Source organism: Protopterus annectens, chromosome 4.part0 (assembly GCF_019279795.1).
Source record: "Protopterus annectens isolate FY-2018-M chromosome 4.part0, PAN1.0, whole genome shotgun sequence".
Lineage (NCBI taxonomy): Eukaryota > Metazoa > Chordata > Ceratodontiformes > Protopteridae > Protopterus > Protopterus annectens.
In genome coordinates, this window is record NC_056733.1 from 1,088,714,285 (window position 1) to 1,088,740,225 (window position 25,941).

General features: G+C 39.8%; 1 protein-coding gene across 2 annotated transcripts in view; it reads right to left on the minus strand.

The window, feature by feature from the left end:
- CCHR4.PART0H4orf47 (chromosome chr4.part0 C4orf47 homolog) overlaps positions 1 to 25,389 on the minus strand; it is a 507,549-nt gene extending 482,160 nt beyond the window's left edge. Inside the window, exon 1 of one of the 2 annotated variants that reach the window (XM_044069036.1) lies at positions 25,028 to 25,389. The gene's annotated coding sequence lies outside the window, so the exon portion shown is untranslated. The remainder of the gene's footprint in view (positions 1 to 25,027) is intronic. The other variant, XM_044069037.1, reaches the window with a different exon arrangement.
- Between the last annotated feature and the right edge of the window lie 552 nt (positions 25,390 to 25,941).

Below are 25,941 nucleotides of genomic sequence, written 5' to 3' on the forward strand. Positions count from 1 at the left end.
CTTGACGTATGGGACTTGGTTCCAAGTCTTGGAACTGGCTTGGCCATAACAGCTCACAAGAACCAAAAACTGTCAAGCTAAGTCCCTACCCAGTATGCTCCTCTCTAGATTACCTCAGACTGAGTTTGCAGCTATAAAGGAAGACAAGAAAAAGAAGTATTATAACAACTGAAGAGGCTATGTCCAAGGTCATACATGAAATAACAGATAACCAGGACTAGAGTCTGTTCCTCCAAGGAGTCTGAAGGATGGGGAAGGAGGGTGGGATGTCAAGGATAAATGAAGATCGACGACACAGATGGAATGTTATGGTATGTACATAACTTCTTTATCTGATGTTGTCAGTCTTCATTTATCCTTGATGTATGGGACAGAGTCCCCTGCTACCTTGTATCCTGGGAGACCTTACAGAAGGATATTCCTGAGCAGCATATAACCAAAGGACGCTCTTCCCCTGGAGACCAGATCCACTTTGTAATGAGTGATAAAGGTATGTGGAGTAGCCCAGGTTGCTGCTGCACATATTTTATCCATGGAAGCCTTTGAGTGGAAATCAGCAGATATGGCTATTGCCCTTGAAGAATGCACTCTCAATGGGGTTTGTAATTGGAGGTTTTTCTTATTGCAGATAAAGCTTATACTTTCCCGTAACCACTTAGATAAATAGACCTTTGAAACTGGTTTCTGCAACAACGGACCTAAAAAGGAAACAGATAACTGGTCCAACTTCTTAAACTCTTTAGTTCTGCTGAGATAAAAACACAATTGTCTGTGAACATCTAGTAAGTATAAACAATATTCTCCCTTGTTAGAAAAATTAGGGAAGAAGACTGGTAAAGCAAAAGATTGATTAATGGGGGTTGGGAGGGTGGCCTAATGGTTAAGGTGTTTGCCTTACAAACACAAGATGTAGGGTTTGAGTCTCACAAGGGATAATTGGCTAGGCTTAAAATGACTCGCAAGGGCAGTTAGCTTAGTACTAATCTATGAATCTATGAACCTATGAATGTTAGTTTCAGATACTACTTTTGGAAGAAAGGATGGGTTGGTTCTTAGCAACACCCTGTCCTTATGAAAATTCAAATATGGAAGTTTTAAAGATAACATGAATCTCTGAAATTTTTCTGGCAGACGTAACGGCTACCAACAAAATAGTCTTCCATGAAAGAAACTTTAAGTCACAAGTAGCCGCCAGCTCAAATGGGGAATGGACCAAGGACAGTAGAACCATAGTAAGATCCCAGGGGATAAGAGGGTCTCTATAAAGTGGTTTTAACTGTAAGGTTCCTTTCAGAAAAACATTACACAGCCTATTTGAGATTAACGAATGCCCTTCAAAGCCATCACTGAAGTTAGAAATAGCAGCAAGTTGAACTTTGATGGTAGAAGAAGAAGCTACTTGTTCAAAAAGCATAGCCAAAAATTCTAAAACCTTTTCAACTGGTGCTGGAAAGGGATCAGTTCCATTATCACGTGCCCAAATAGGGAATATTTTCCACTTACTGTGGTAGAACTTCCTAGTGGAAGGCTTAGGGGAAGCCAACAAAATTTTTTGAACTGGAGAAGATAAGTTATTTTGCCTAGCAATGAATAGAACTGGAGTAACCAAGTTGTAAGCCTGAGGTTTTTCAGACTGGGGTGAACTAGTCCCTGTGGATGAGACAGGAGGTCTGGATCAGGTCCTGATTCCATGGACACTGAAGTAGAGAAGGTCAAAGAAAGTGGAACCAAACTTGACAAGACCAGAATGGAGTAATGAGGATCACCTTGCTTTTCAACCTTATGGCTTTTTCGAAGAAGTGAGATATTATTGGAACAGGGGGAAGGCATAGAGTAGTCCCGAGGGGCACTTGTGAAGGATAGTGTCTCTTGGGGACTTCCCCTGAGGGGAAATTAGGGCAAAGTAGCTGCTGCACTTGTTCAGGGGAGATGCAAATAGGTCACAGCAAGGCTGGTCCTAGTGATGGAAAATCTACTTCACCACTATGGGATTGAGAGACCACTCATGAGGCAGGAGGATGCATCTGCACAGCTTGTCCGCTATCATGTTCGAGCTCTCCGGGATGTGCATTGCTATCAGAAAGCGGTTGGGAAGAGATCACCCATTGCCACAATCTAAGACCTTCTCGACACAGGGGTAAGACTTGGTTCTGCCCTGTTTGTTGATGTACCAGACTACTGACATGTTGTCTGATTGAATTGCCATTATTCCTAGAGGGAGGGCAGCTTGGAAGGCTTGCAATGCTAAGAGCACTGCCCTCAGTTTTAGAACACTGATATGTAGATTGGCCTCCATCGGGGACCAAGTGTCATGGCCTGTTCTGCCCAGATAATACACCCACACCCCATCTGGGAGGGATCTGTGGACTATGGCCTTGGGTTGGGTTGAAACAAATGGTCGGCCTAAAAGAATTTCCTCTGATTCCATCCACCAGGATAAGTCCTTCTTGCAGCAGATGGTGATTCAGATGAGATGCGTCAAGGGATGAGTGAGGATGGACCATAGGAAGGCTAGAAGCCACTGCAGAATTCTCATGTGAAATCTTGCTAGCGGAACCAGTGTGATGGCCACTGCCATGGATCCTAGAGCCTGCAGAACTAAAAGAGCAGGTACATTGTTGTTGGAGTGAATAACATCTACCTGGGACCTTATCTTTTGCAATCTGTGAAGAGGAAGGGAGGCTATGGAAGAGGTTGTATTCAGGCAAGCTCCTAAAAACTCCAATTGCTGAGTCAGACTTAGTTGGGATATGGTATGATTCAATGTAATAGATGAGCACAAATATGTAGAATAAAATCTCTTGTCTGTCCTAGTAGATGCCTGGTGGAAGCAGTAATGAGCCAATCGTCTAAATATGGAAACACTCAGAATACATGCAGTCTCAAGTGAGCTGCTACTGCTGCCATACACTTGGTGAACACCGGGAGGGCTTTGGTGAGACTGAAGGGCAGATCTCTGAACTGATACTGACTGGCTCCAGACAGAAGTGGTGGAACTTCCTGGATGGCTTGTTCATTCTTATGTGGTAATACGCATCCTGGATGTCTATAGAGCATATCCAATCATCTTTCCCTAAAAAGGGGAGAACAGACTAAACCATGACCATCTGGAATTTTGTCTGCTGAACAAACTTGGTGAAAAGGCTGAGATCCAGAACTGGTCTCCAGTCCCCTGTCTTTTTTGGCACAAAAAAAAAACAAACATTGAGTAGAATCCGGATCCTATCTTGTCCGGTGGGACTTCTTGGATGGCTCTTTTCTTCTAGCAGCTTTTGAATTTCCAGAGCTGCCTGATCCCTCTGATTGGGTGGAACACTGGGGATTCTTCATCCTGTTATCAGAGTGAGAATGAAGGGAATGTAGTATCCTCTGGCAATGATCCTTAGCACCCAAGTATCTATGGTTTTTTGTTGCCAGGCTAGTGAGTGCCAGGATAGTCTTCCCCCAACTGCCTCCAGAACTAAGCAATCGGGCTTCCCTTCAGGAGTGCTAGCTCGGTTTCCCTGAATCTCTGGAATGCTAATTTTATGGACCACCTCTGCTGTGAGGTTGGAGTCTTCCATTGTACTCCTCCCCGTGCCCCAAGTCGAGTCACTGCCACTTGTGTCCTGGAAAGGCCTTTGGGTTTTCTTGAGCCACATTCTTCTGCTCCTGTGGTTCCTGGAATAGAATTGTTGGGAAGCAAAGAAACTTACACCCACAGCAGACAGGGACTTTCCATCCTTTTCACACTTAGTCAAGGTATCGCTGACTTTGGGGCCAAAAAGGGAAGATCCATCAAAAGGAGCATTGATGAACAAAGACATAAATGGCTCCACAAATTCACAAAAGTGCATCCAGGCATGCCTCCTCACGGCTACGCCAGAACCCGCTGCCCTAGTCATGCCTTTGGCTGTGTACACAATGAGCCTCATGGATGAGTTAGAAATAGATTCCAGGATTCCAAGCTGGGAGGCTACTTTGTCCTGCACATCCTCAGACACAGCTCCTGCAAGGGTATCTGAGAGCTTCTTGATCAGATCACTCTGAAGTCTGGTGAAATGTGCCATGAAGTACAATGAACATAAGGTAAAGGCCGAAGAAGTGTACACCCACTTCCCGAGCCTGTCCATTGCCCTGGACTCCTGGTTAGGGGGAATGAACAGTGGAACTCTCTTCTGCAAGTTCCTTGTTTGTGGCAGCCGCAACCACAATGCCATCTACTGCTAAACCCTTGGCCCAAAACTGATGGTCCTCTGGCACTGAAAGTACCTTGTCTGGTTTCCTTGGGATTGGTTCTACAGAGTCAGGGGCCTTCCATGCCCACTGTGCGATCAACTTAATGAGATTGTCAGCAGGCAGGGTCACCCAAGAGGTTAATGAGCGAGCATCAAAAGCTTGCATGTACACTGTTTCCTCTGAGGAAGGGTCTTTGGGCTTCTGGCCACCAGTCTGCTTTAATATTTGAAGAATGTCTCCAAAGGAGACATCTAATGGGCGTGACCAGGGGGGAACCCTCCCTGTCATCAAAATCTGTGTTCTCCATGACAGATTCCTCTGGAGAATCTAGGCGTTTTATCTTACATGTCCTGTTCTGGGGCACCTCCTCAGTGAGAGATTCTGTGGAGGACTCAGACCAGGTAAGGCCCTGTACAGGGGTGTCCTGCAGCTTTGATGCTCACTGTCTGGGTGTGGAGGTTGATGGAATCTCTGGACAAGAGTGAGTCCCAGGGAAATACTCCAACTGGGAAGGAACAGGCTGAGAACCTGCAGATGTCAAGGCCCTCTCCATGACCTGGAAGGCAGACCCCCCCCCCCAAAGAGGGATGGAAGCCCAGAAGTAGGAAGGACAGCCTCGGAACTGTGGTCCCACCCCACTCCAAGGAGACTGCCTTGGAGGTTGAGGCCAAGGAAGAGCCCACGAACAAGGCAGTGAGGCTATAACCCCGGGACTCCATCAATTCCTAATCAGCAGAGGATCTCAGGGCAGACACTGGAGCTGAAGGCATAAGAGATGTTGGCACTGGAAAAGCCAGAACCGGGGAAATTGGAGTTGTGGTCTCTAACACTTCAGTGGAGGTTAGAGGAGGAATATCTGGTGGAGTCCTTGGAGAGAAAGTTCCATCTCCAGAAGGGAGTGAAACCTGGGAAGAGACTGAAAGACCCCTAGCCATGAGAAGCTGATCCACCAACCTCCTGACATTGACTTCCATCAGACTCCTAGAAGAATAGATGGAAAATGCTGAGGGGGATTCCTCTCTAAAAAGGGGTTTGGAAGGTGTCCCACAAAAGGATCTATTGAGGGGGAATACTTAGTCTTGGGAACCAAAATGAATCGTGGTTCCAAAGTTGCTGATGGCACAGTGGAAGGAACGAGTTCCAAAAGTAGAAAGGACAGGCACCGAGGAAAGGGAAGTGATATGAATAGCCAGTGCCATGGTGGTCGGCATCAAAACCTGTGGTGCAGAGCTGGTCATGGCAGCCAGTGCTGACAAAGTCAGTTCCATTGATTTTTTGGCAGTTAACTTCAGTTCCGCAGAGTGTGTGGGAGCCAAAGATTTAGGTCTCTTGGGTGCCAGGGCTGAGGGGGGCACCGGCATTAAGAGAATCCTCTTCTTTCCATGTTCAGTCTTAGAGGAAGAGGAAGATGAAGGTGAAGGCATATCCAATTTTGAAGACTTACATTCACTGGACAAAGCTTCATCAAAACAGGTCTTAATCAGACCTTTCAAGATAAGTTTGTTCTTTCGTTCTATGAGGGCCCGGTGACTAAAAGCTTGACAAATAGCACAAGCCTTTTGTAAATGCGCCAGGCCCAAGCAGTAAACACAAGATGAATGCCCATCAGAATTGGGCATGTTTCTTCTACAACCACAACATTGTTTAAAGCCAGTTGTTCCTTTACTTTTAAACTGACAAAAAGAAGGCTACTGGACCAAGAAAAATCAAGATTCCAAATTTATTAAAAGACTTAGTGCCTCAGCTTACACAGCCTTCCACCCATCACCACCATCCAGTGAAAGAAACATGTTTTGCAGAATGAATATCTGCTAAGGATGAGTATTTCCTATTGTGCAAAGTGCTTGTTTTATATGCACAGTGTCAAGTTTGCATACATACCATTATAATTTTATAGTACTTACAATTCAAAAATGGTTTAATTACAGGACAGTCACGTGACTGCAAAATTTAGGCAGAATGAAATGTTTGTGCTTTTAAGACATCCATACATACCCAGTCACATCAGCAAACTGTATTTTCATCTTTATGCAAGACCTGGTCCATTCCATCAGAAGGCACACTCCTATTCTTCAACTCCAATATTAAGATCCAGCTACTAGCTCAAAGTAATGCTCACTCAGATTCCCTGTCAAACCTAGCTACCTTTACAGCTTCCTCTTCAAATAACTCCCTTATACATTTCTCAGTAGCATACTGTCCTCTAAATATCCTCCCCAGTCAACATGAAACACCTCTTTATAGATATTATGTTCTCTTGTTACAACATTAAAAATCTCATACTTCTTGAAGAATTCAATCTCAACCTCCTAAACCCCATCCAAAATGCCATTCTAGAACTACTAAATAATTTTAAATGTAAGAAACTCATTTTAGAACCCACCACACCAGACCTTTTCACTTCTAAGCACTGTCTATTGGATCTTATAAGCACTAACAGCCCTTCACATATGAATCATATTCTGTTTACCATTTCTCCTTCAGCAACCTTTTTCCCTATTAGTTTTACTATTCATCAACATGTTAATAAAATCCAAACTTTCCTGAATAAATCTCAAACCAACATTCTCAAACTCAAGACTATTCTATCCTCTTTCAACTGGCCTATAATACTCACTTCAACATACCCTAACTACTATGCATAGCTTCTTACACAATTTCTCTCCAACCCTCAAGATACCATCTTTCTCAAAGTCACCCAGCTCTATTCCTCCAGGAAAAACAATTGGCACACTTATGAGCTTAAAGCCCTTCTGAAACTCAGGGACAGTTGATAATCTGATTCCACAACCTCCTCTAGACAACACTTCATCTGGTTTAAATATCAGGTGACATTAGCACATTATGAAATTCGCATCAGAGCTAATTTCTTACTGGCCTCAAATAATTTCTGGCAAGAAGTTAACTGCTTAACAGTTGTTAGACTGAGTAAGTATAAGGTACAATAAATAGTAGAACACGCCTGAAAATATGGAGTCAGACTTGTGCTTCATTTATGCATACAGTTTCAGGTAAAGACAATTCAGCACAAGGGAAAGATAATGTGCAGAAATAACAGTTCTCAAGGGAAAGCCACAGAATGTTCCTTTCTCAAGGGAAAATATGTGTACTTGCAATGGAATACTAGATAAAGAATAGACAGTTAGGCACTGTCAAGCAACTGCAAGAACAGTCTTGAAAACCAAGGCTAAAGAGGCGTGTAGAACATTACATGGTTTTGGTATTATTAGGAGATACTTCAGACACAGGAGTTGAGTCAGGTAAGTTAGGTTTTCAACTGATATGCTAAAAATCTTTGCAATACAGACACTAGAGCCTGAGTATTGAAGTCAGGTCAAATATCCAGCATTAATGATACCATTTTGGAGGAAAATACTGCTTTGGTTGATATTATTCAGAAGAATCAGAATATAAGTGCAGAACCTTTGAATATATTTATCAGCACTGTTACTGTTATCCACCATTCCAGAATATTATTTTATTCAGGTATTGCTGAAATCTATCTTCACTGTACATAATAAAGCATTTTTTAACCAAACTGCAGTTTGCAGATGTTATTGTGAAAGGTACAAGAAGACTTGGCCCATAAAGGAGAGACTGGCACCTGTTCAGCACATGTTTGGGTAACTAACAGATAAAGACACTCATTCCAGTTAATTCCAGTATACTACAGTCTTATCAATTCTTTCAATGGTGAGCCTACCGTTGATGGGGGACACAACAGTTAAAGTAAGTCCCAAAACCGCATAGCAACCTTATCAGCAGTCAGACAACATGTATTCTACACACTAGATGTCAGGGCATAGTAAAAGCATTACAGTGACAATTTTTACCAGTCTATCAGTAACTACAGCAGAAGTGTTTAGTAACAGACTTTTCAGCATCACACCAGTGTTTTTCCAGATGGGAGACAGTGACCTCCATACAGAATAAGGCACCTTCAAAAGACACTACAGTTGCTCCTTACAGAGCAGACATTTTGATAAAACACAACTGATACTCCAGACATGAGCCCAAGTATTTTTTGGCTTTTTTTATCTGCACTGTCCTCTCTGGCTTTCATTTAACTAGCTATAACTGTTTTTCTGAAGTATCTGCACTTAAAAGTAGCATTCTGGTCGACTCTGGTCGATTAATACTGTTTTTTTGTTAATTTAACTGCTGAGGCTGCCCACTAAAGTGTGCTAGCCTGTGTAAATCGATTTTACTGTTTGCTTAATTGCATTTCTGTGTGCTTTCCTGAAAAAACAAAAAACAAAAAAAAATACTCCTTGTTTTCCCGCCTTTGCTCGACTAGTTTGGACCAGTATACAGGCTTTGCTGTATTCTGGGCTGTGTGTTGGTCATTGCCTTACTTGGATAGAAGGAAGTTTCTGAGCTCACCAGTGGGAGTGGGGAGCCTTGAGCAGCCTATCTGTCCCTGGGGGAAGTGACCTCAGCACTTGAGCTGTAAATTATTGGTTGCTTTGGACCATTTCTAGCTCTTTTCAAGTTCCCTGTATAAAAATCCGCCTCAGGGTGTTTTTGCGCGGTTGGGCGCATAGCGCAGCAGCGGTTATACAGGTTTAAACTATTTCTGGCTCCGCCAAGTCTGCTCTTCAATTTTTCACTTAGAAAGCTCTACTCAGTCTATTTAGCTGTATATATTAGCACTTGTTTTCGGGACTTCTAGTCTTAGCAAGCACTCTTATAATAAAGTAAGCACTCTTATACTAAAGTAAGCACTACAGCCATCCACTACCCCCTGTGAATACCCACTTCCCTTAAAGGCACAGCACTCCTTATAATATTCTAGTATGTCGAGTGGTAGACCACTAGCATCCTCTCTTGTTCAGCTGGTTAACCTGGGAATCTTAAGACAATGTTACAATTGTCTCATGTACACAGACAACCCTCTCCTCCTTCCTACTAACACAAATACTTGTGAGAGATGCAACTATATAGCCAGACTGGAGGCTGAACTCTCTCAACTCAGGACTGGCAAGACCAGACAGGAGGAGAAGGTACCCACACCAAGCAAAACCGGTCACACATAAAACCACCACCACTACAAACCAAACACATAAGAACACAAAGACATACTCGAGGCTCTTATAAAAACTTACCAAAACAACAGAGGCCTCCAAAGCAGACACCCAGAAATACACCCCACAAAACGTAACACCTACAACACATACCTCAAACAACAGGTGTGTCACACAATCACAGCCCCTAAGGCAAAACACTATGCCAGAGACATTAGTAATAGGTGACTCTATAGTCAGACACACCGACGTTCCACTTACCAGGCTGAATAAGGAGAGGGTAACGGTGAACTGCCTATCGAGCTAGGATCTGCCACATTACACACGCACTCAGGTCACTCCAAAGCACGTACAAGTATGATGCAGTCATTGTCCATGCTGGTGTGAATGACCTGAGACGCACCTCCCTGGACTACATGAAAAGAGACATTGAGGAGCTCTCCGATTATGTAGCCCAGACTGGTATGACCCTGACCCTGAGCAGCATCCTGCCTTCACCAAGAATGATGCCTCAGTACAAAGACAAAATGATCAGTTTTAACAATTGGCTTAATCACTGGTGTCATTCTAGGGCGATCCAATGTCTGTGAGCCTGGGATGACATGCTGGACAAGCCGCGTTGCAAGGGATGGCTTGCACCTGTCACCACTGGGCTTCCGGATACTGGCCAAGGCTCTTGCCACCCCCATAGTGCCTTTTTTAGGCAATGCTCAAAAGACAAATCAACCTCCGTAAAAAACAAAAATGGAAAGAAATTAAGGGTAATGCTGCTCAACGCCAGAAGTCTAAATCTCAAGATGCAGGCACTCGAAGCACTTCTCAGTATGGAGAACATCGATGTCTGTGCAGTAACTGAAACCTGGTTCAAGGCTCCTGAGAGCACTCCAGCGCTACCAGGCTATACCTCATATCATGCTTTTCGGCCTCAAGTTCCAGGCCGAACCACAAAGGGAGGGAGTGTCCATTTTCATAAAGGACACCTACACCTCTCGATTGGTGGCTACCCATGAAGCATCAGAAACCATACAAGTTTTACTCACCATAGGCAAAACTGCCATACAACTGGTCGCATGTTATAGAACACCCTCCCAATCCCAGGAATCCCATCAAGCATTCCTGAAAACACTGGAGGATATGAATGTCACACCAAACACCATCATATTGGGTGACTTCAACTACCCCAACATAGACTGGGCCCACTATTCTAGCCCTAACACCCTAGCCCAAAGATTCCTGGAATTCATTAACTCAAATGCTATGGAGCAACTGGTCACTTCTCCTACGAGGAGAGATAATATACTTGACCTGATTATCACAAACATGGGGTCCAAATGCTCCGCACCGGATATAAACCCCTCACTAGTAAGATCTGACCATAAACTGATCACGTTGGATGTACATATCCCACCCCCACCCCCAGAACAAAAGACTACAGTGAAAAATTTTTCAAAAGCTGACTTTACACTCCTTAAGTCAGGAATGATATCCTTTAAGCCTACTGGGCTAATGGAAACCACATCCCAAAATGCTGAATCCTACACAACAGCCTTCTACGGACATCTCCAAGAATGCATGGATCAAGCAATCCCAACTAAAACCAAGACCCTCTCCACCAAGGGAAAACTCCCGGTTTGGTGGACCCCGGCTATAAACAAACTGTACAACAAAAGAAGGAAGCTACTGCAGGACAAAGCCAAATCCCACAAGGGAAAGGCTTCCCTGATCAGCACAAGTAAAAAACTACGTTCTCTCATAAAAACATCTAAAGCCAACTTTGAGAGAAAGATTGCCAATGATACCAAAGACAATCACAAGGCCTTCTTCAATTATGTCAGAACCTTGGGAGGAAATTCTCAGATATGCTCTGAGTTGGTACACAACGACAAAAAATTCACTGACCCTACCGACATTGCCAATATTCTGGCAGATAGGTTCAGTGCAAATTTCTCCTCTCCCTCACCCCCTAAAGATGAAGTAATTATCCCTGCTGACTGTAACCTACCTGTCATCTCAGACATACAGGTGAAATCAGCACTCAACAAAGCAAAAAACACAGCATCTATGGGACCGGATGGTATCCCCGGTTGCGTGTTACGTGAACTTCAAGATGAACTAAACCCGCACCTAAAAACGCTATTCAATCTTAGCCTCACTACAGGATATGTACCTGAACACTGGCGCACAGCAACAGTGGTCCCACTCCACAAAGGGGGAAATTCTACTGACCCTGGTAACTACTGCCCCATAAGTCTGACCAGCCTGGTCTGCAAGGCTATGGAAAGAATCATCATGGAACTCATAAATGGCGATATTGGAGATCTGCAGACCCTTGATCCCACCCAGTTCGGTTTTGTAAAAGGCAGATCCTGCCTCTTAAACCTGGTTGACTTCTTCGAGACAGTCACTAGTGCCATCGACGAGGGCAAGGCTGTCCACACTGCCTACTTGGACTTGGCTAAAGCCTTTGACACGATACCACACTCTGGCATCATAGACAAGCTCAGCAGCCTAAATGTAAATCCATATGTCACAAGATGGGTAGCAAACTAGCTTAAAAACAGAACCCATAACGTCAAAATTGCTGGAGCCATGTCAGACTCAAAACCAGTCACGAGTGGTGTCCCACAGGGCTCAGTCTTGGGACCACTCTTATTCGGCATTTACTTCTCGGATGTGAAAGCAAATATGGGAGGATTATGGCTGACAAAGTTTGCAGATGACTGCAAACTGGGTGCCATAGTTGATTCACCTGCTGACACACACATCCTACAGAAAGGTCTCACTGAAACGGACAACTGGTGCCGGAATCATGGCCTCAAACTTAACGCCAAAAATGTATAGTCATCCCTTTGGGAAAAACAAAGTACCCACAAATTATCACATAGACAATAACCCACTGAGTACGGAAGAAGTAATCAGAGACCTGGGGACTCAAGTCGATAGTGACCTCTCCTTTGACAACCATGTTGCCAAAGTGGTCAGAAAGACATTCTACCTTGCCCATCTCATCATGAAGGGATTCTCATCCAGATCAAAGGAGGTCATTGTACCTCTATATTCCTCCCTTGTCAGGCCCATGATTGAATATAATGCTCCATTTGGGATGTATCTCACCCGGCACATGCAACAACTGGAAAGACCCCAGAAGTACCTCACCAAGAGGATCATGGGTCTCAAACATGTGCCTTATCCAGCTAGATTAAAGAAACTCCAGCTCTACTCAGTAGCATACCGCCTGCTCAGAGGTGATTTGTGCCTAACATATAGGGCCATGTCCAACCAAGAACTGATGGACATGCTCCATCTCAAAAAATCCAGATCCACCAGAACCACGCGAGCTAAAGATTTCAACCTCTGCACAAATATGAATAAAACATGCTGGAGGGATAGATTCATAACACAGAGGTTACCCGCACTCTGGAACAAAATCCCAGTTCATGTGAGACAGAGCCCTTCATTGGCACTGTTCAAGAAAAATCTCGATGCATGGATGGGAGATCGTAAGTTTACCCCGGGAGTCACCTTAGTGTCACTACTAGACAGAGGTATAGTTTACTAAATAATGGGGTCCCACATGTGTCACTACTAGAGAGGCGCAACTATATAATACGGGGTGGCGTAAGCCACATCATTGTTGGCTAGGCTTGTAAATGCCCCAGGGCAGATAGCCTAGTACACTTCTATGAAACTATGAAACTATGAAACATGGAAGACAGTCACTGCAGACGATGCACCAGTTCTCCCTTACATACAGAAACTGCAGCTGTTAGACATATTGCAGAGCACCAGTGTTTATTCAAAACACTACTTCAGGAAAAGTCTCAATGAACATCAACAGACCAGCAGTACTTCAGAAAATCTATTTCAGATAAATCTGCAAACTTCAGAAGTGTTCTTTTCAGAACATAAAAATACATTATCCAATTAACAGCAAAGTACTTCAAATGTTCAAATTTTCAGTGTGATGTCACACAGCCAAGAGGCAAGAAAAAGTTTAAAAAGCTGCAAATAACAGGACACATCAATCATAAAGTTATGTCAGAATTCATTCTTATTATTCACTTTTAGCCAAGTCAAATCAGAAAAGTTTAAATAAAATCAGTAAAGGTCACTGGTATAAACATGTCAACCAATACTTCTACAGTAAAGACACCAGTAAATGTTTGGTTTAAAGTTAAAAATTGAGTAAAGCAGTCTAAAAAAACTGTGTTTCAGAAATGTTCATTTAAACTTCAAGGTTATTAGTTCAGGAATGTTACATTTTTCTTGACGCAAAAAGGTTAAATCACAGAAGCACACTGCAACAGACACTTTGTCTCATGATCTGCAGAATGAGTCGGTTTCTATCAGTATCTTTTCAGACTTAAATTTAACACAAAGTCTTGTTTACAATCTTCAGAAATCATAATACAGCACATATAATTCAAAATACAGTTTTAAGTCACAGTATTGCAGATACAGATGTCAACAAAGTCAATGTATGTAACATGCAGATTTCCCAACCAAACATAAACTAAACATTTGCAATGTCTCAAGTTCACGTTTTTTTTAAAACGATGTTCAGAATGTCATACACTACAGTTTACATGTAATTCAAAGTACAGCGTTAAGCAGCAGTATTGTAAATACAGATGTAAACAGTCAGTGTACATACCATGCAAATTTCCACACCATATAAAAAAAGCATTTGCTATGTTTCAAGTTCACCCTGTTTCAAATATAGATGTTCAGAATGTAATAATTTCTAGTTTCTTGTTTTCAGAAACCAGTGCAAATATTGCACTGAGTGGGGATATGAGGGATTGCAGTGCAGATCTTGATCAGTCTAATAAAGTAAACACTAGCATAAATGATATACAGATTTCTGAGCAAAATAAAGAAGAAACGCATACCATAGCTCAAGTCAATGTTGTTGCTGGTTCTATAAAAAATTATCTATAAAGGGTGTGGCAGTTCGGCACCAAACCAGATTATTTATCTGTCATTGTTTAAGGTGGAAAGAAATGAAAATATTTCATTGTTAGAAGAAAAAATATAGAATAATGAACTGATTAATGTGGATAAATCAATTTCCATTACAAATAGATACAGGACCCGAAAGCAGTTTTGTCAGGATTTAAAGGGTGAAAGATGACAGTAGTTAACAGTTCAAAGTGTAACAGCTCCATACTAGATAAGAACATGTCATCAGTTATATGTTGTTTTAGACTTCAATAACAGGATGTTATGGAAAAATAAAAATGCTACAGAATGTACAGTAATGCACACAGATGACACTTGTATGAATTTGCATGAAGTACATTCTGCAAATGTACAGAATTTGAAGAATTGGTTATGACAGGAACATGCAGATTTATGGGTTAAAGATAAAATAAATTCCAGTTCAGCTGACACAGCTGAAGTGCTCAGAAAGACATTGGGAGCTGAGAAAAAGGTAACAGTACACATTTATCATTCTGGAAGCACATGTTGTGTAGGGTATACCAGAAAAATACAGCCAAGTTAATTTGTAGAATAAAAGAGTTTACAGTTACAGATTTGGCAAATGAATTTTTGTTATTGTTTTGTTTAGAAGACATTGTTAAGACCTTTGTATTATGGTAGTAAGGTGTTGCAATGCATAAATAATATCCTGATACAGACAGAGACAAAAAGCATTCACAGATATTAAAGGATGTTTTGCTAGTTTACAGAATACAAAATTTAAAGTCAATGCTACATTTTAGAAGTGACAGTGCAGTCAAAAGTTAAGATCCCATGTAAGAAAAGAGTGCATTAAACCACAAGTTCAACTCCTATATTATACTCGAATAAAGGGCAGACTACTAAAGTTCCAGAATTAGATCAGTTCAGCTCCATTAATAAATGTGTATACTATATTGTGACAACCCTCCTCTGAGCCAGTGATCAAGAAGGCTCAATCTTCACCACTGACATCGGTGGGGAACATTCACTTTGAGAAAAATAGACACACACAATATTTTCAGATGCAGTTCTCTACACCAAGTATAGTTTCCCTTACGAGCACACAGAGGAAAACACACTGCAGTCCTGAGGCTGGGCTTTCTCTACAGGGCTCAAATAAGACTACCCACTGACCACTATAGAGCTGAGTTCTTAGCTGGGTGTTCTAAGCTAAGTCCTCCACTACCCCTTCTCCAAAATCAGTGCTCACAGTGTTCCTGTTCAAAGTAGTTGTCATACACATTCTATTTGGGATTTGATTTTCACACACACACACACACACACACACACACACACACACACACACACACACCTAAGAAAGGCTGGCACAGCTTCCCTGCTCTACCACCTCCACCCAGACTATAGGGTAGATCTGCTGCCACCAGAACACCCAATGCCAGCTACTTTAAGGCTTTAAGACCAGCCGCAATGAAAGGTTTAGATATATTTAATAATAAATAATAAAAAAACAAGAAAATACCAAATATCTACTTACAGTAAACACCAGAATTTCAATCACAGGAAATATTAAAAAACACAGATGGAAAGACTCAGACAGATACAGAAAAAATATATTTAGCTAATCTCACTATATTTTTCTAACTGAATGAAGAGTTACTGTTCCCTAGTTACCTACAAAAGCAAGGCAAGATGAATGTGGATGAGTGTCTTGCCAGGTCCGAACAGAGTGCACACCTCACACCTCTCACTAGTATTCAAATAATATTTCAGTGTTGGCTACAGAATGACATCACATCTGGTCACCTGACTCTGTGGTTCCTACACTACCCTCTCACTAGAAACCAAGCCAGGATCTGGAACTGATGTGTCACAATACACACACACAACTTTAGCCAAGGTTTATTACAGCATCTGAAAATTGTAAAACATTTCCAACATGTCCATCCTAATTCCCTGGCATCCCAGTGTAGCAGTTAGTTCACCACTAAGGACAACAAAGCAGGATCCCAGCACAGGCTTTTCAGAGACATTGCGTCTCCGGTTGCATTCAGACCTGTGAGATAAAATCTTTATGGCCTAAAACAAGTCATTTAATTTCAGGCTATTTTTCTTAAAGTTAGCTGAGCTGAGATTAACCCTTTCCCTTCCCTTCCAGTATCCTCTGTTAAAATATATATATTTCATGAGTTACAACAATACAGTATGACCAGAGCCGGATCTAGCACTAAGTGACATAGGCAGTCGTCTAGGGCCCCATGGCTGGGGGCCAGTCTGGCCAGGAAGCTTCAACATAATAATAAAAGAATAATACATAATAATTAAATAAAAAAATACCTGAAGCAACCACAGTGACGGTCTCTTCTCCTTTAAGGAGAACCCCATGTGCGACTGCACTCATGCACACCAACGCAAATGTAAACACACTCCGCACTCGTGCACAGAATTTAAACTACCTGTTATGTTTATAGAAAAGGTAAGCTCGCATGTGTGTGTGTGTGTGTGTGTGTGTGTGTGTGTGTGTGTTTGAATAGAGAAAAGGTTGGGTGTGTGTGTGTGTGTGTGTGTGTGTGTGTGTGTGTGTAAAATGGTTTACTATCAAAATCTTGAATTACACAACAGAATCCATTCATATGAGCGACTCACAACACCGACGACAGCAGATTAACTAAGTCAGTATGTCAAATGTCTTGCAAAGTATTAGAATTTGCCATATTTCGACATACTGTTTCTCCTGCACCTTTTACAACAGTAAGTTATGTTCTGGTTTTCAGCAGTACGAATTTACTGCACAACAGTGAACTTCATGTTTTTGCAGGGGGGCAAGCCCCCTTGCAACCCCCCATGGGGGGCTGCACGTCCCACACTGAAAATGATATATTCCAACTCCGAGATCACACTACAGTGAGGAAAAGGATACATTTCCCAATCTGCACTGTACCGCAATCTCATTTGTAACATCGACCACGTATCAGCGAATGCACAGTAGCATTCGCTGCACCGGATACTCACAAGAATGAAGGTCAGCAATATGGGATTCAGTCAACTGTAATAAAGCATCCCGTGTTCACCGAACTTTCATTCTTTATTTTGATAGTAAACTGTGTTTAACATACCTCTGAACTGTCCAGATTTACCTAATAGCTTTGGTCTGTTTGTCATAAGATTTGTGATTTTTTGGCAGTTCACAGAGAATAGACGTCACTAAAGAATGACATGTATACGAGTTTCAGACTTCACATCCTTCAGAAAATGGATGCTAACACAAATCTTGTTATTCTAGCAACTTTCTAAGTTAAAAAGAGCAATATTTAAAATCGATTTCTATTTGGGCCATTGTATCCCCATTATTTTAGGCTTTGTCAAGATTTCTTTCAGTAAAAAGTTGAAAGGTATGCATACCTGTAAACTCAAGATTTTTGCCTCATATTTTTGGCCTACTCATCGTAAAATTTGTGGTTTTCTGGAAAATCAATGAGGATTAAATTAACAAAATTTAACATCATATGTGCCAGCAAATACATATTTTTTCTTAAATAATGTCATTGTATAATAGCAATAACCAACTCCGTGGTGTGGTATACTGAAGATTTACCCACATGTGGCTTTATTTAATCACTTGGGCTTTGCCCTCGTTATTAAACCACACCAACCATGGGTAAATCTTCAATATACCACAATGACATTGTCGGTTATTGCTATAGTAATAAATGTATATATGTAAACAGTTCAAGATTGTAAATTCTTGAAACAATGAATGAAAACAAACTCCCAAAAAAAAAAGCTCTGTGAAACATAAGTAAAAACAGAGGGTTTATTCCAAATAAACGTAACGTGAAGTGTTTTTCGTCTACCAACAAATGGGTACACTTCATCAGACATAGTACATTGCATGTAATGATATTAAATAGCTTTTCATCCAAATATCTTTTAAATATCTTTTAAAATTCAAACCAATCAAACATGTTTAAAATGCCGCCAAAACCCCGCAATGGAAACACCCACAACAAAATTAACCCTTAATGGTAATTCAAAGTAAAATAAATGAAATAAATGTAAAATAAAAGCAGTAACGTTTAAAATACCAACATTTTATATAAACACAATAAATATGAATGTGTAAAAATATATATAGTAAATATTTCCAAGATATAAATATAATAAAATAAATTAATTACTGTAATGCATAAAACTGCAAAACATGAACAACTTAACACAAAAGATTTTTTAATTTTAAAATTAAAATACATGTCAAAGACACCAACTCTTTGATACCAGGGGGGCAATAGGAATAGGATTGGTTTGAATTTTAAAACATATTTGGGTGAAAAGCTATTTAATATCATTACATACAATGTACTATGTCTGATGAAGTTTACCCATTTGTTGGTAGACGAAGAGTGCTTTACGTTACGTTTATTTGGAATAAACCCTCTGTTTTTTACCTACGTTTCACGGAGCTTTTTTTGGGAGTTCAAGATTGTATATATTTCATGCAGAAACTGCAGTTTACCAAGCACACCAGATAAGATTACAGGCCATCTCGGCATTCCGCTAAAAAACAGTATGGTAAAGATCAGTTTAATATTCGTAGTGACAGTTTATGCAGTTACAGTTCTTACTATTTATTCAAGAAAATTGTTGATAGTAATGATAAATCCTTACAGCATTCAGCAGTACTGAAAAAAATTAAATGATGTCAGCTAAATGAATGGCTATGTTAAGACAGTGGGTGGAGATTTACACACAGAAGGCTATGTTATGACCTGAGGGTCACACAGTAAATGTAGAAAGTTCAACGGTTAAAATTAATTTTACAGAGGTGCAGAAATGCAAAAAATGTTAAAATATTAATACAGTGTTAGATTACTACTTTAGTTTCATTTGAGGTTATGACAGGAAAAAAACAATGTCACTGAGGTTTACGTTTGATTTAATAATAAAGTTACATCCTTTCCATTTGACTGTAGTACATTATCAGTTCAGTTACATACTTGCAAGAATGTATTTATTAGTAACATTACTTTAGTTCACTACAGTATATTATCAGTTTGCTTACAGACTTACAAGAATTTATGTTTATTTCAGCAGAAAAATGTAAATAAAGTCAGGGCAACAAGCAATGCTATCAGTTTATAATTGTTAAAGCTGTAAATGTTATTTTAAGGACCTGATACTGTTTTTTTTATGCTTTGCAAAAATGACTTCAAAGTTGATTTTCCAATATGATTTTAAATACAGTCAAAAACATCAGTCACCCAGCCTTTTGCACAAGCAATGTAAAAGGGGAAGTTTGGAAGGCCTAAGCAAAAAAGAGACACAGAAAAGGACACTTGGACATTAAAATGGCCTCCAATACCTCAGCAGTATCTGGGACAATGCAGAGTAAGGCCTAAACTTGGCAAAAGCTATGGTGCACAAGTCGACTATCAACAGAAATTGTGTGTTAAATGAGTTTCAGTTATCTAAACTCTTTCAAGTCAAAATGTGTAAGTTAAAGCAAGTATGCAAATGTTCTCATATTTTCAGACAGCTGTATAACAGTCTAGTTTTCAGTTTATGCTTTATCAATGTTCAGACAATACTGACAGAAAAAAAGGTACTAATAGTTTAATTTCCAGAATATAACCTTTACTAGATTTCAGTCATGCTTTTATCTGTGTTCAGCTAACACTGGCAAAATATATTCCTTTAGTATTATTTTAGTTAGTTTCCAGAATATACACAGCTAGTTTAGATGTTCAGTATAAATGTTATCATTCTAATTAAATTTCAGTCAAGATTCAGAATATGACATTTATACTCAGTTATGTGTGTTCAGTAGAGTACACTTCAGTCAAATTTCAGGATATAACATTAACACTCTGTTATACATCTAACAGCATTATGTAAATTTCCGTCAAGTTTCAGAATAGAACATTAATACTCGGTTATGAGTTCACTATAGTATATTTCAGTCAGATTTCAGAATATAACATTCATACTCGGTTACAATATGCCACAGCGGAACTCCGGTCCGCTAATGATTGGCAGTAGGTTTTTATGTGCCGAGTTGCCAGCCCTGATGCACAACCTTCAACTAAGGTACGCCCATTCACACATGTCTCCACACAGAAGATGCTCTAGCTGAGAATCGAACCGGACAGCGTCTTACTGTGAGGCGACAACCTAACCGGGAAAAGCCGAAAGACACAAACAAACAAACTCAATAACAATATGCAATTACATCACAATTCACATGATTCAGTCATAAGTTTTAAGGGTAAAGTGACAGAATTATTTGTCAACAGCATTACTACATCACACATCACATTACTTGATTATTAGTTTTAAGGGTAAAGTGACAATTATTTGTAACAGGCTTATTAAAATAAGTTATCTAAAGAATAAGTAGTAATAGTTATTCAATATACGCAAGGCATAACAGGACAGGCTTAATTTGTTAATTAATTTACAGATTACAGTGTACTTTACATAATTATTGTACATTAATTAGAAAATTAAAAGGACACTGACAGAGTATGCAATGGTATAGATGTGAAATGCAGAAAAGCATAGGTTTTGGTTAAACTATTATAGCGCATAAATATTTACAGGATATTTAAGACACAAATTCAGAAGTCAGATATCTATTACAGCACGTAGAAATTACAAAGTTAAATTAAATTTTCAGCTAGATTTGTTAATAATTCTAATACACAAGTTACAGTATATGGCAATTATGCTTCAAGAGCAGTTATAAAGGTATCCCTCTATAGCCGATTTCAGTTAGTCTTCAGCAAATAACCATAATGCTCGACAGGCTATATAATGAAAAAGGAAATGGACTAAACAGTACAATGTTTTAGGATTTAAATCTATGGACAACAGAGAAAGGTTTAATTTGCTATAGGAGAGAGACATCATGCTACAATAAGGCACAAGTTCATAAGGTAGAAAACATAGACAACAGTCAGTGCAATTTTACCATTATAGCATACAGTAATAGGGAAGAAAACAGTCAGGGTTAACAGTCTGTACTCTGACTAACTTGAGTGGAGTCACAGAGATAAGTTGAGAATGTGCATGGCATTTTCATCATGCTGTTTCTGGAACAGCTGGGTTAAAAAAATTACCTGGCCTAATCAGTTTTAGAAACCACATAATTAAGACACAGTGGTTTTCAGAATGCGGTGTAGGTTTTACATACATCACACATACATCAGGACTTAGACTTAAAGACTAAAGACTATGGAGCTAGGTAAAGCAGGTATATTTCCAACATATGGAATTGCTAAAGGGGTCTATATCATATTCTCGAAAGCCGACAATGTCGAATCTGACATTGTCGACACAAGAATATTGAAACGCTCAGAATCTCGAGTGTGTAAATGGAAATCTCCGTAAGGGGAGATTTCTATTTACTGCAATGTAGTGCAGTCTCAGAGTTGGTATATTTAAGTAGTGAGGGGTGTGGTTTGATGTTTTCAACCGTCGATCTTATAATATAGACCCTGCTAAAGCTATTTGGAAACTGCATAAATTAGGCAAGTTGTTGGAGGTATTAGTTAATAGTACCTCTGAGACCATAAGGGACTTTGCTATCGATCAGAACACATCTGCAGATTATGAGTGAGGTGGCATAAAGCCCATATATATAAACCAGATTACAGTAGTTAGTAATACAGATATGATGTAACTACAAAAGAAGGTCCCTGTAAAACTTTTGTCCGGGACCTCAGGGGGAGCTGTTGGACTGAAGGCTTTCGCTTAAAAGTAGTTTTTAGGCATAAGGTAAAATAAATAGTAGGACTGGCCTGATAATATAGAGTCAGACTTATGTTTTCTTTATGCATACAGTTTCAGGGAAAGACAGTTAAGTAGAAGGGAAATACAATGTGCAGAAATAACAGTTTTTAAGGGAAAGCTACAGAATGTTCCTTTCTCAAGGGAAACATATGTGTACTTGCAATGGAATGCTAGATAAAGAACAGACAGTTAGGCACTGTCAGGTATCTGCAAGATGAGCCTAAAAACCAAGGCTAAAGAGGCATGTAGAACATTACAGGGTTTTGGTATTATTAGGAAATACTTAAGACATGGGAGATGAGTCAGTTAAGTTAGCTTTTGGACTGATATGCAAAAATTCTTTGCAGTATAGCCACTGAAGCATGAGTACTGAAGTCAGGTCAAATATCCAGCAATAATTATATTATTTAGAAAGAAAGGACTGTTTCAGTTACTATTAATTAGGAGAATCAGAATATATATGCAGAACCTTTGGATATATTTATCAGCACTGTTACTGTTATCTAGCATTCCAGAATATTATGTTATAGGGACATTGTTGACATCTATCTTCACTAAACATAATATAGCATTCTTAATCGAACTACAGTTTGCAGACATTATTGTGAAAGGTACAAGAAGATTTGGCCCATAAAGGACAGACTGGCACCTGTTCAGCACAAGTTTGGGTAATTAACAGATAAAGACATTCATTCCAGTCTCATTTCAGTTGCTTCCAGTATCATCCAGTATATCAATTATGTCAACAGAAAATAATATTTGCCATAATACATATTCCTTCTGCTCTCATCTGTCTACCACTGACGTCATCCTCCATTTCAGCAATCTCCCCAAAATGTACTCAGTAATGCTCATTCTCACACAACCAATCCCTCATCACCACCATAAAATCCACTGTTCTACTTTAAAACAGTCAAATGCAAAGACATACAAAAACATATCCCCCCTTCTTAAAGAATTAACATTTGAGTGTCCTGCAGGTACTAAAACGCATTCCCTTAGTTCTTATACCAGTGAAGAGATTGCATCTTAACCCCTCTTTTACATATCTGCAATATATTCTTAACACATAATGCAATGCCCAACATTTGGAAAACTGCCCTAGTTAAACCTCTTCCTTTCTCACTTCTGATTTATGTCCCATCTCAATTCTCCCCCACTTTAGGAAAGATCATGAAAAATCTAGTCTATACTCAACTTACTTAGCTCATTGGACAATACCATATTCTCAGCAACAAATGCATGGCTTCTGGGAAGGCCACAGCATCTCTGCAGCCCTTTGGACCCTTACAGACAACATCCTTCTTACTATGGAAAAAGGCTTACTAACTGGGGCCATTTTTACTGGCCTACCTAGGGCCTTTAATCTGGTTCAGCATAATATCCTATTTGACCACCTCAATGAATCTGGCATCAGCCTTGACTCCTTCCCATGATTCTAAAGTTATCTTTCAAACTGTTACTTCTCAATGCAATAGCACAACAAAACCTCACCTTCACCCTCTCTCTCAAAGAAGTTCCTCAAGACTCCATTCTTGCACCTCTCCTCTTCTCATTTTATATCAACAAATGCACACTTTATCTCCCCCACCTTTCTATTCTTCTATATGCACAGAATGTGATGTTATTCCAGTCTATCTACTCTATCCTATCCAGACAAGGGCTACAAGCAGATTTCCTCATACACTGGCTCAAAAACAAAATCCTGTTACTCAGCTCTTCCAAAATGGAAACAGTGCAATTTCAAATAACTCCAAAATGCCAGAGAAATCCAAAATTCTGCTAAACCACCATCACCTCAACACTCGCATAGATCAAGTCATCTCCTCCATATACATTGGAATTTGTTTTGATCTTTCATTAAACTTCTTCCATCATCCTGACAATACACAAAAAAGATCAACTACCTTCTTATCTGGGACAATAACATTTCTGCATGTCTCACCAGAATCACCAGGAATGTATGGGTAAAGGCATCTTACTAGCCCGGATGGAGTACAGTCTCCCATTGGCTGCAGTAGCATCTAAAAGAAATGCCCCACCATTCAAACCATCTCTAACTCATCTGTCGGTTCATCAGTCTTTCCCCAGTAAGCAAACACTACAGCTAAATCTAAATAAAGCTAAATGGCACCCTGTTCAACAGCAGACCAACCACCTTCAGGGTAGAGTCCTAATCCACCCAAAGTCTCTAGGTTATTTATACAAAATCCAGTATAAAGTCTCAGAAATCTCAATCACTTATGGACACTTCTGCAAACACCCACAACTTGACATAATTGCAGTGATCGTTCTGTCTCGATTCTCTGCCCCAAATTATGGGAATCACTCCCCTACCATCTGAAAGTTAAGGGAATATTACTTAACGTTGCCTGGCCTCTCCCACATCTTACTGCTTCTCTCATTATCTCTTATATACATATATGTCATTGTGTATATACACTGCTTGGGTTAACAGCTTCAAACTCTTACATTTTTACACACATCCATTTGTATATGTTGTGTATATTTGAAACAGTGTCCTTTATTTTTCTCATCTACCTTGCATAACATTCGACGCCTTTGTGCACTTCTTCCCATTTCTGCATTATTAACATTGTATATATTTGTACACTGTACTGGCATATATTTGTACACTGCACTGCATTATTTACATTCTTTTTAAAAATACTTTACTGATTATTTTACTATTTGTTTTACTTCTGCATCTTTATCTCCAGGACTAACACTGAAATTGGTCCATTGGGAGTGCTTTTTAAATAAATAAATAAATAGATATCGTTTGTAAACTCCCGCCCAAATCCTCTGGCTAATTCTAAAGAGGGAGGAGGGGTTAAGTAGGCAGCCTCTTTGTAAACGAAGGTAACAGAAAATACCCTCAGCAGATAACTGCTGCAGGGGCGAGAAACATGAACTTTGTGCTATTCGGGGTTGAGTTAGGTATAGTAAAACATCTTCAGTTCAAACATTAAAAATTAACCGAGAAGACACCTTTGTGCTTGATATACATCAGACAAAAAATAAACAAATAAAAGTATTTCATTACTTAAATGTAAGTTTTATATATTACTCACCGTGATCTGTCTGATGATAGATAAAAAGTTAACAGTCTTCCAATGTACAAGACAGAACAGGTGCTTGTTGATACACGTTACCTTGGAGTTAGAAAAGTCCATTTAAGGGTGATAAAGGTTATACATAAGTGTACTTAAGTCATGGGCGGATAGTAGATGCACACGTTAAAATGCTCCGTTTATCGTTGTTGTAATATTACAATGTGTTAATTTAGAAGAAATCCTAACGAATACCTGGAAAACACAATTAAAAAAATAAAGCGCCCCTTTGCAGCTAGGTAGAACAGCTCCATTACAAAGCACAATGGGAGTTGTAGTTAGTTTTGAACATAGAGAATAATTCCTTTGGAATAACTGAGGGGCACAACTTGTGTCGCACAAGAAAGAAAGCATTCTTTTTACACGTAGTCAGAACGGCTCCGTTACAAAGCACTATGGGAGTTGTGGTTAATTTTGTACATATCTTTCCGGATAAGATATTATAAACAGTCACGTGATTGCTTTACTTATTTCTGCGTAAGCGACAGCTCAGCAAGAGGTATAGTCTTGCGCTGTAGTGTCACTGTCACTTATTGAGAGTAGTTGGATAGTATTCACTCAGTTTGCGTGTGCGGTTATTCAGTCAGCTTTCTGTATATGAAAATTGTGGTACTTAAACCAACATGGTAAGTGAACCAGCAAGAATATGTAACTCAACAGAATGGAGCATTGCTTATTGAAAGTTGACTTTTGTGATGAAGCTCCACGTTTTTTAGTAATTGTTTTTGTCTTGTAATTTTCTTGAGCTTCCTTAAAATATGTGATCTGTGTGAATGGATGTTGATGATTGTTGTGCAGCAGGTATTGTACAGCAATGACTTTTTGGTACAAAATGTAATTATAATAATGTTCGTCTGGCAAAGTTGAATCCGGTG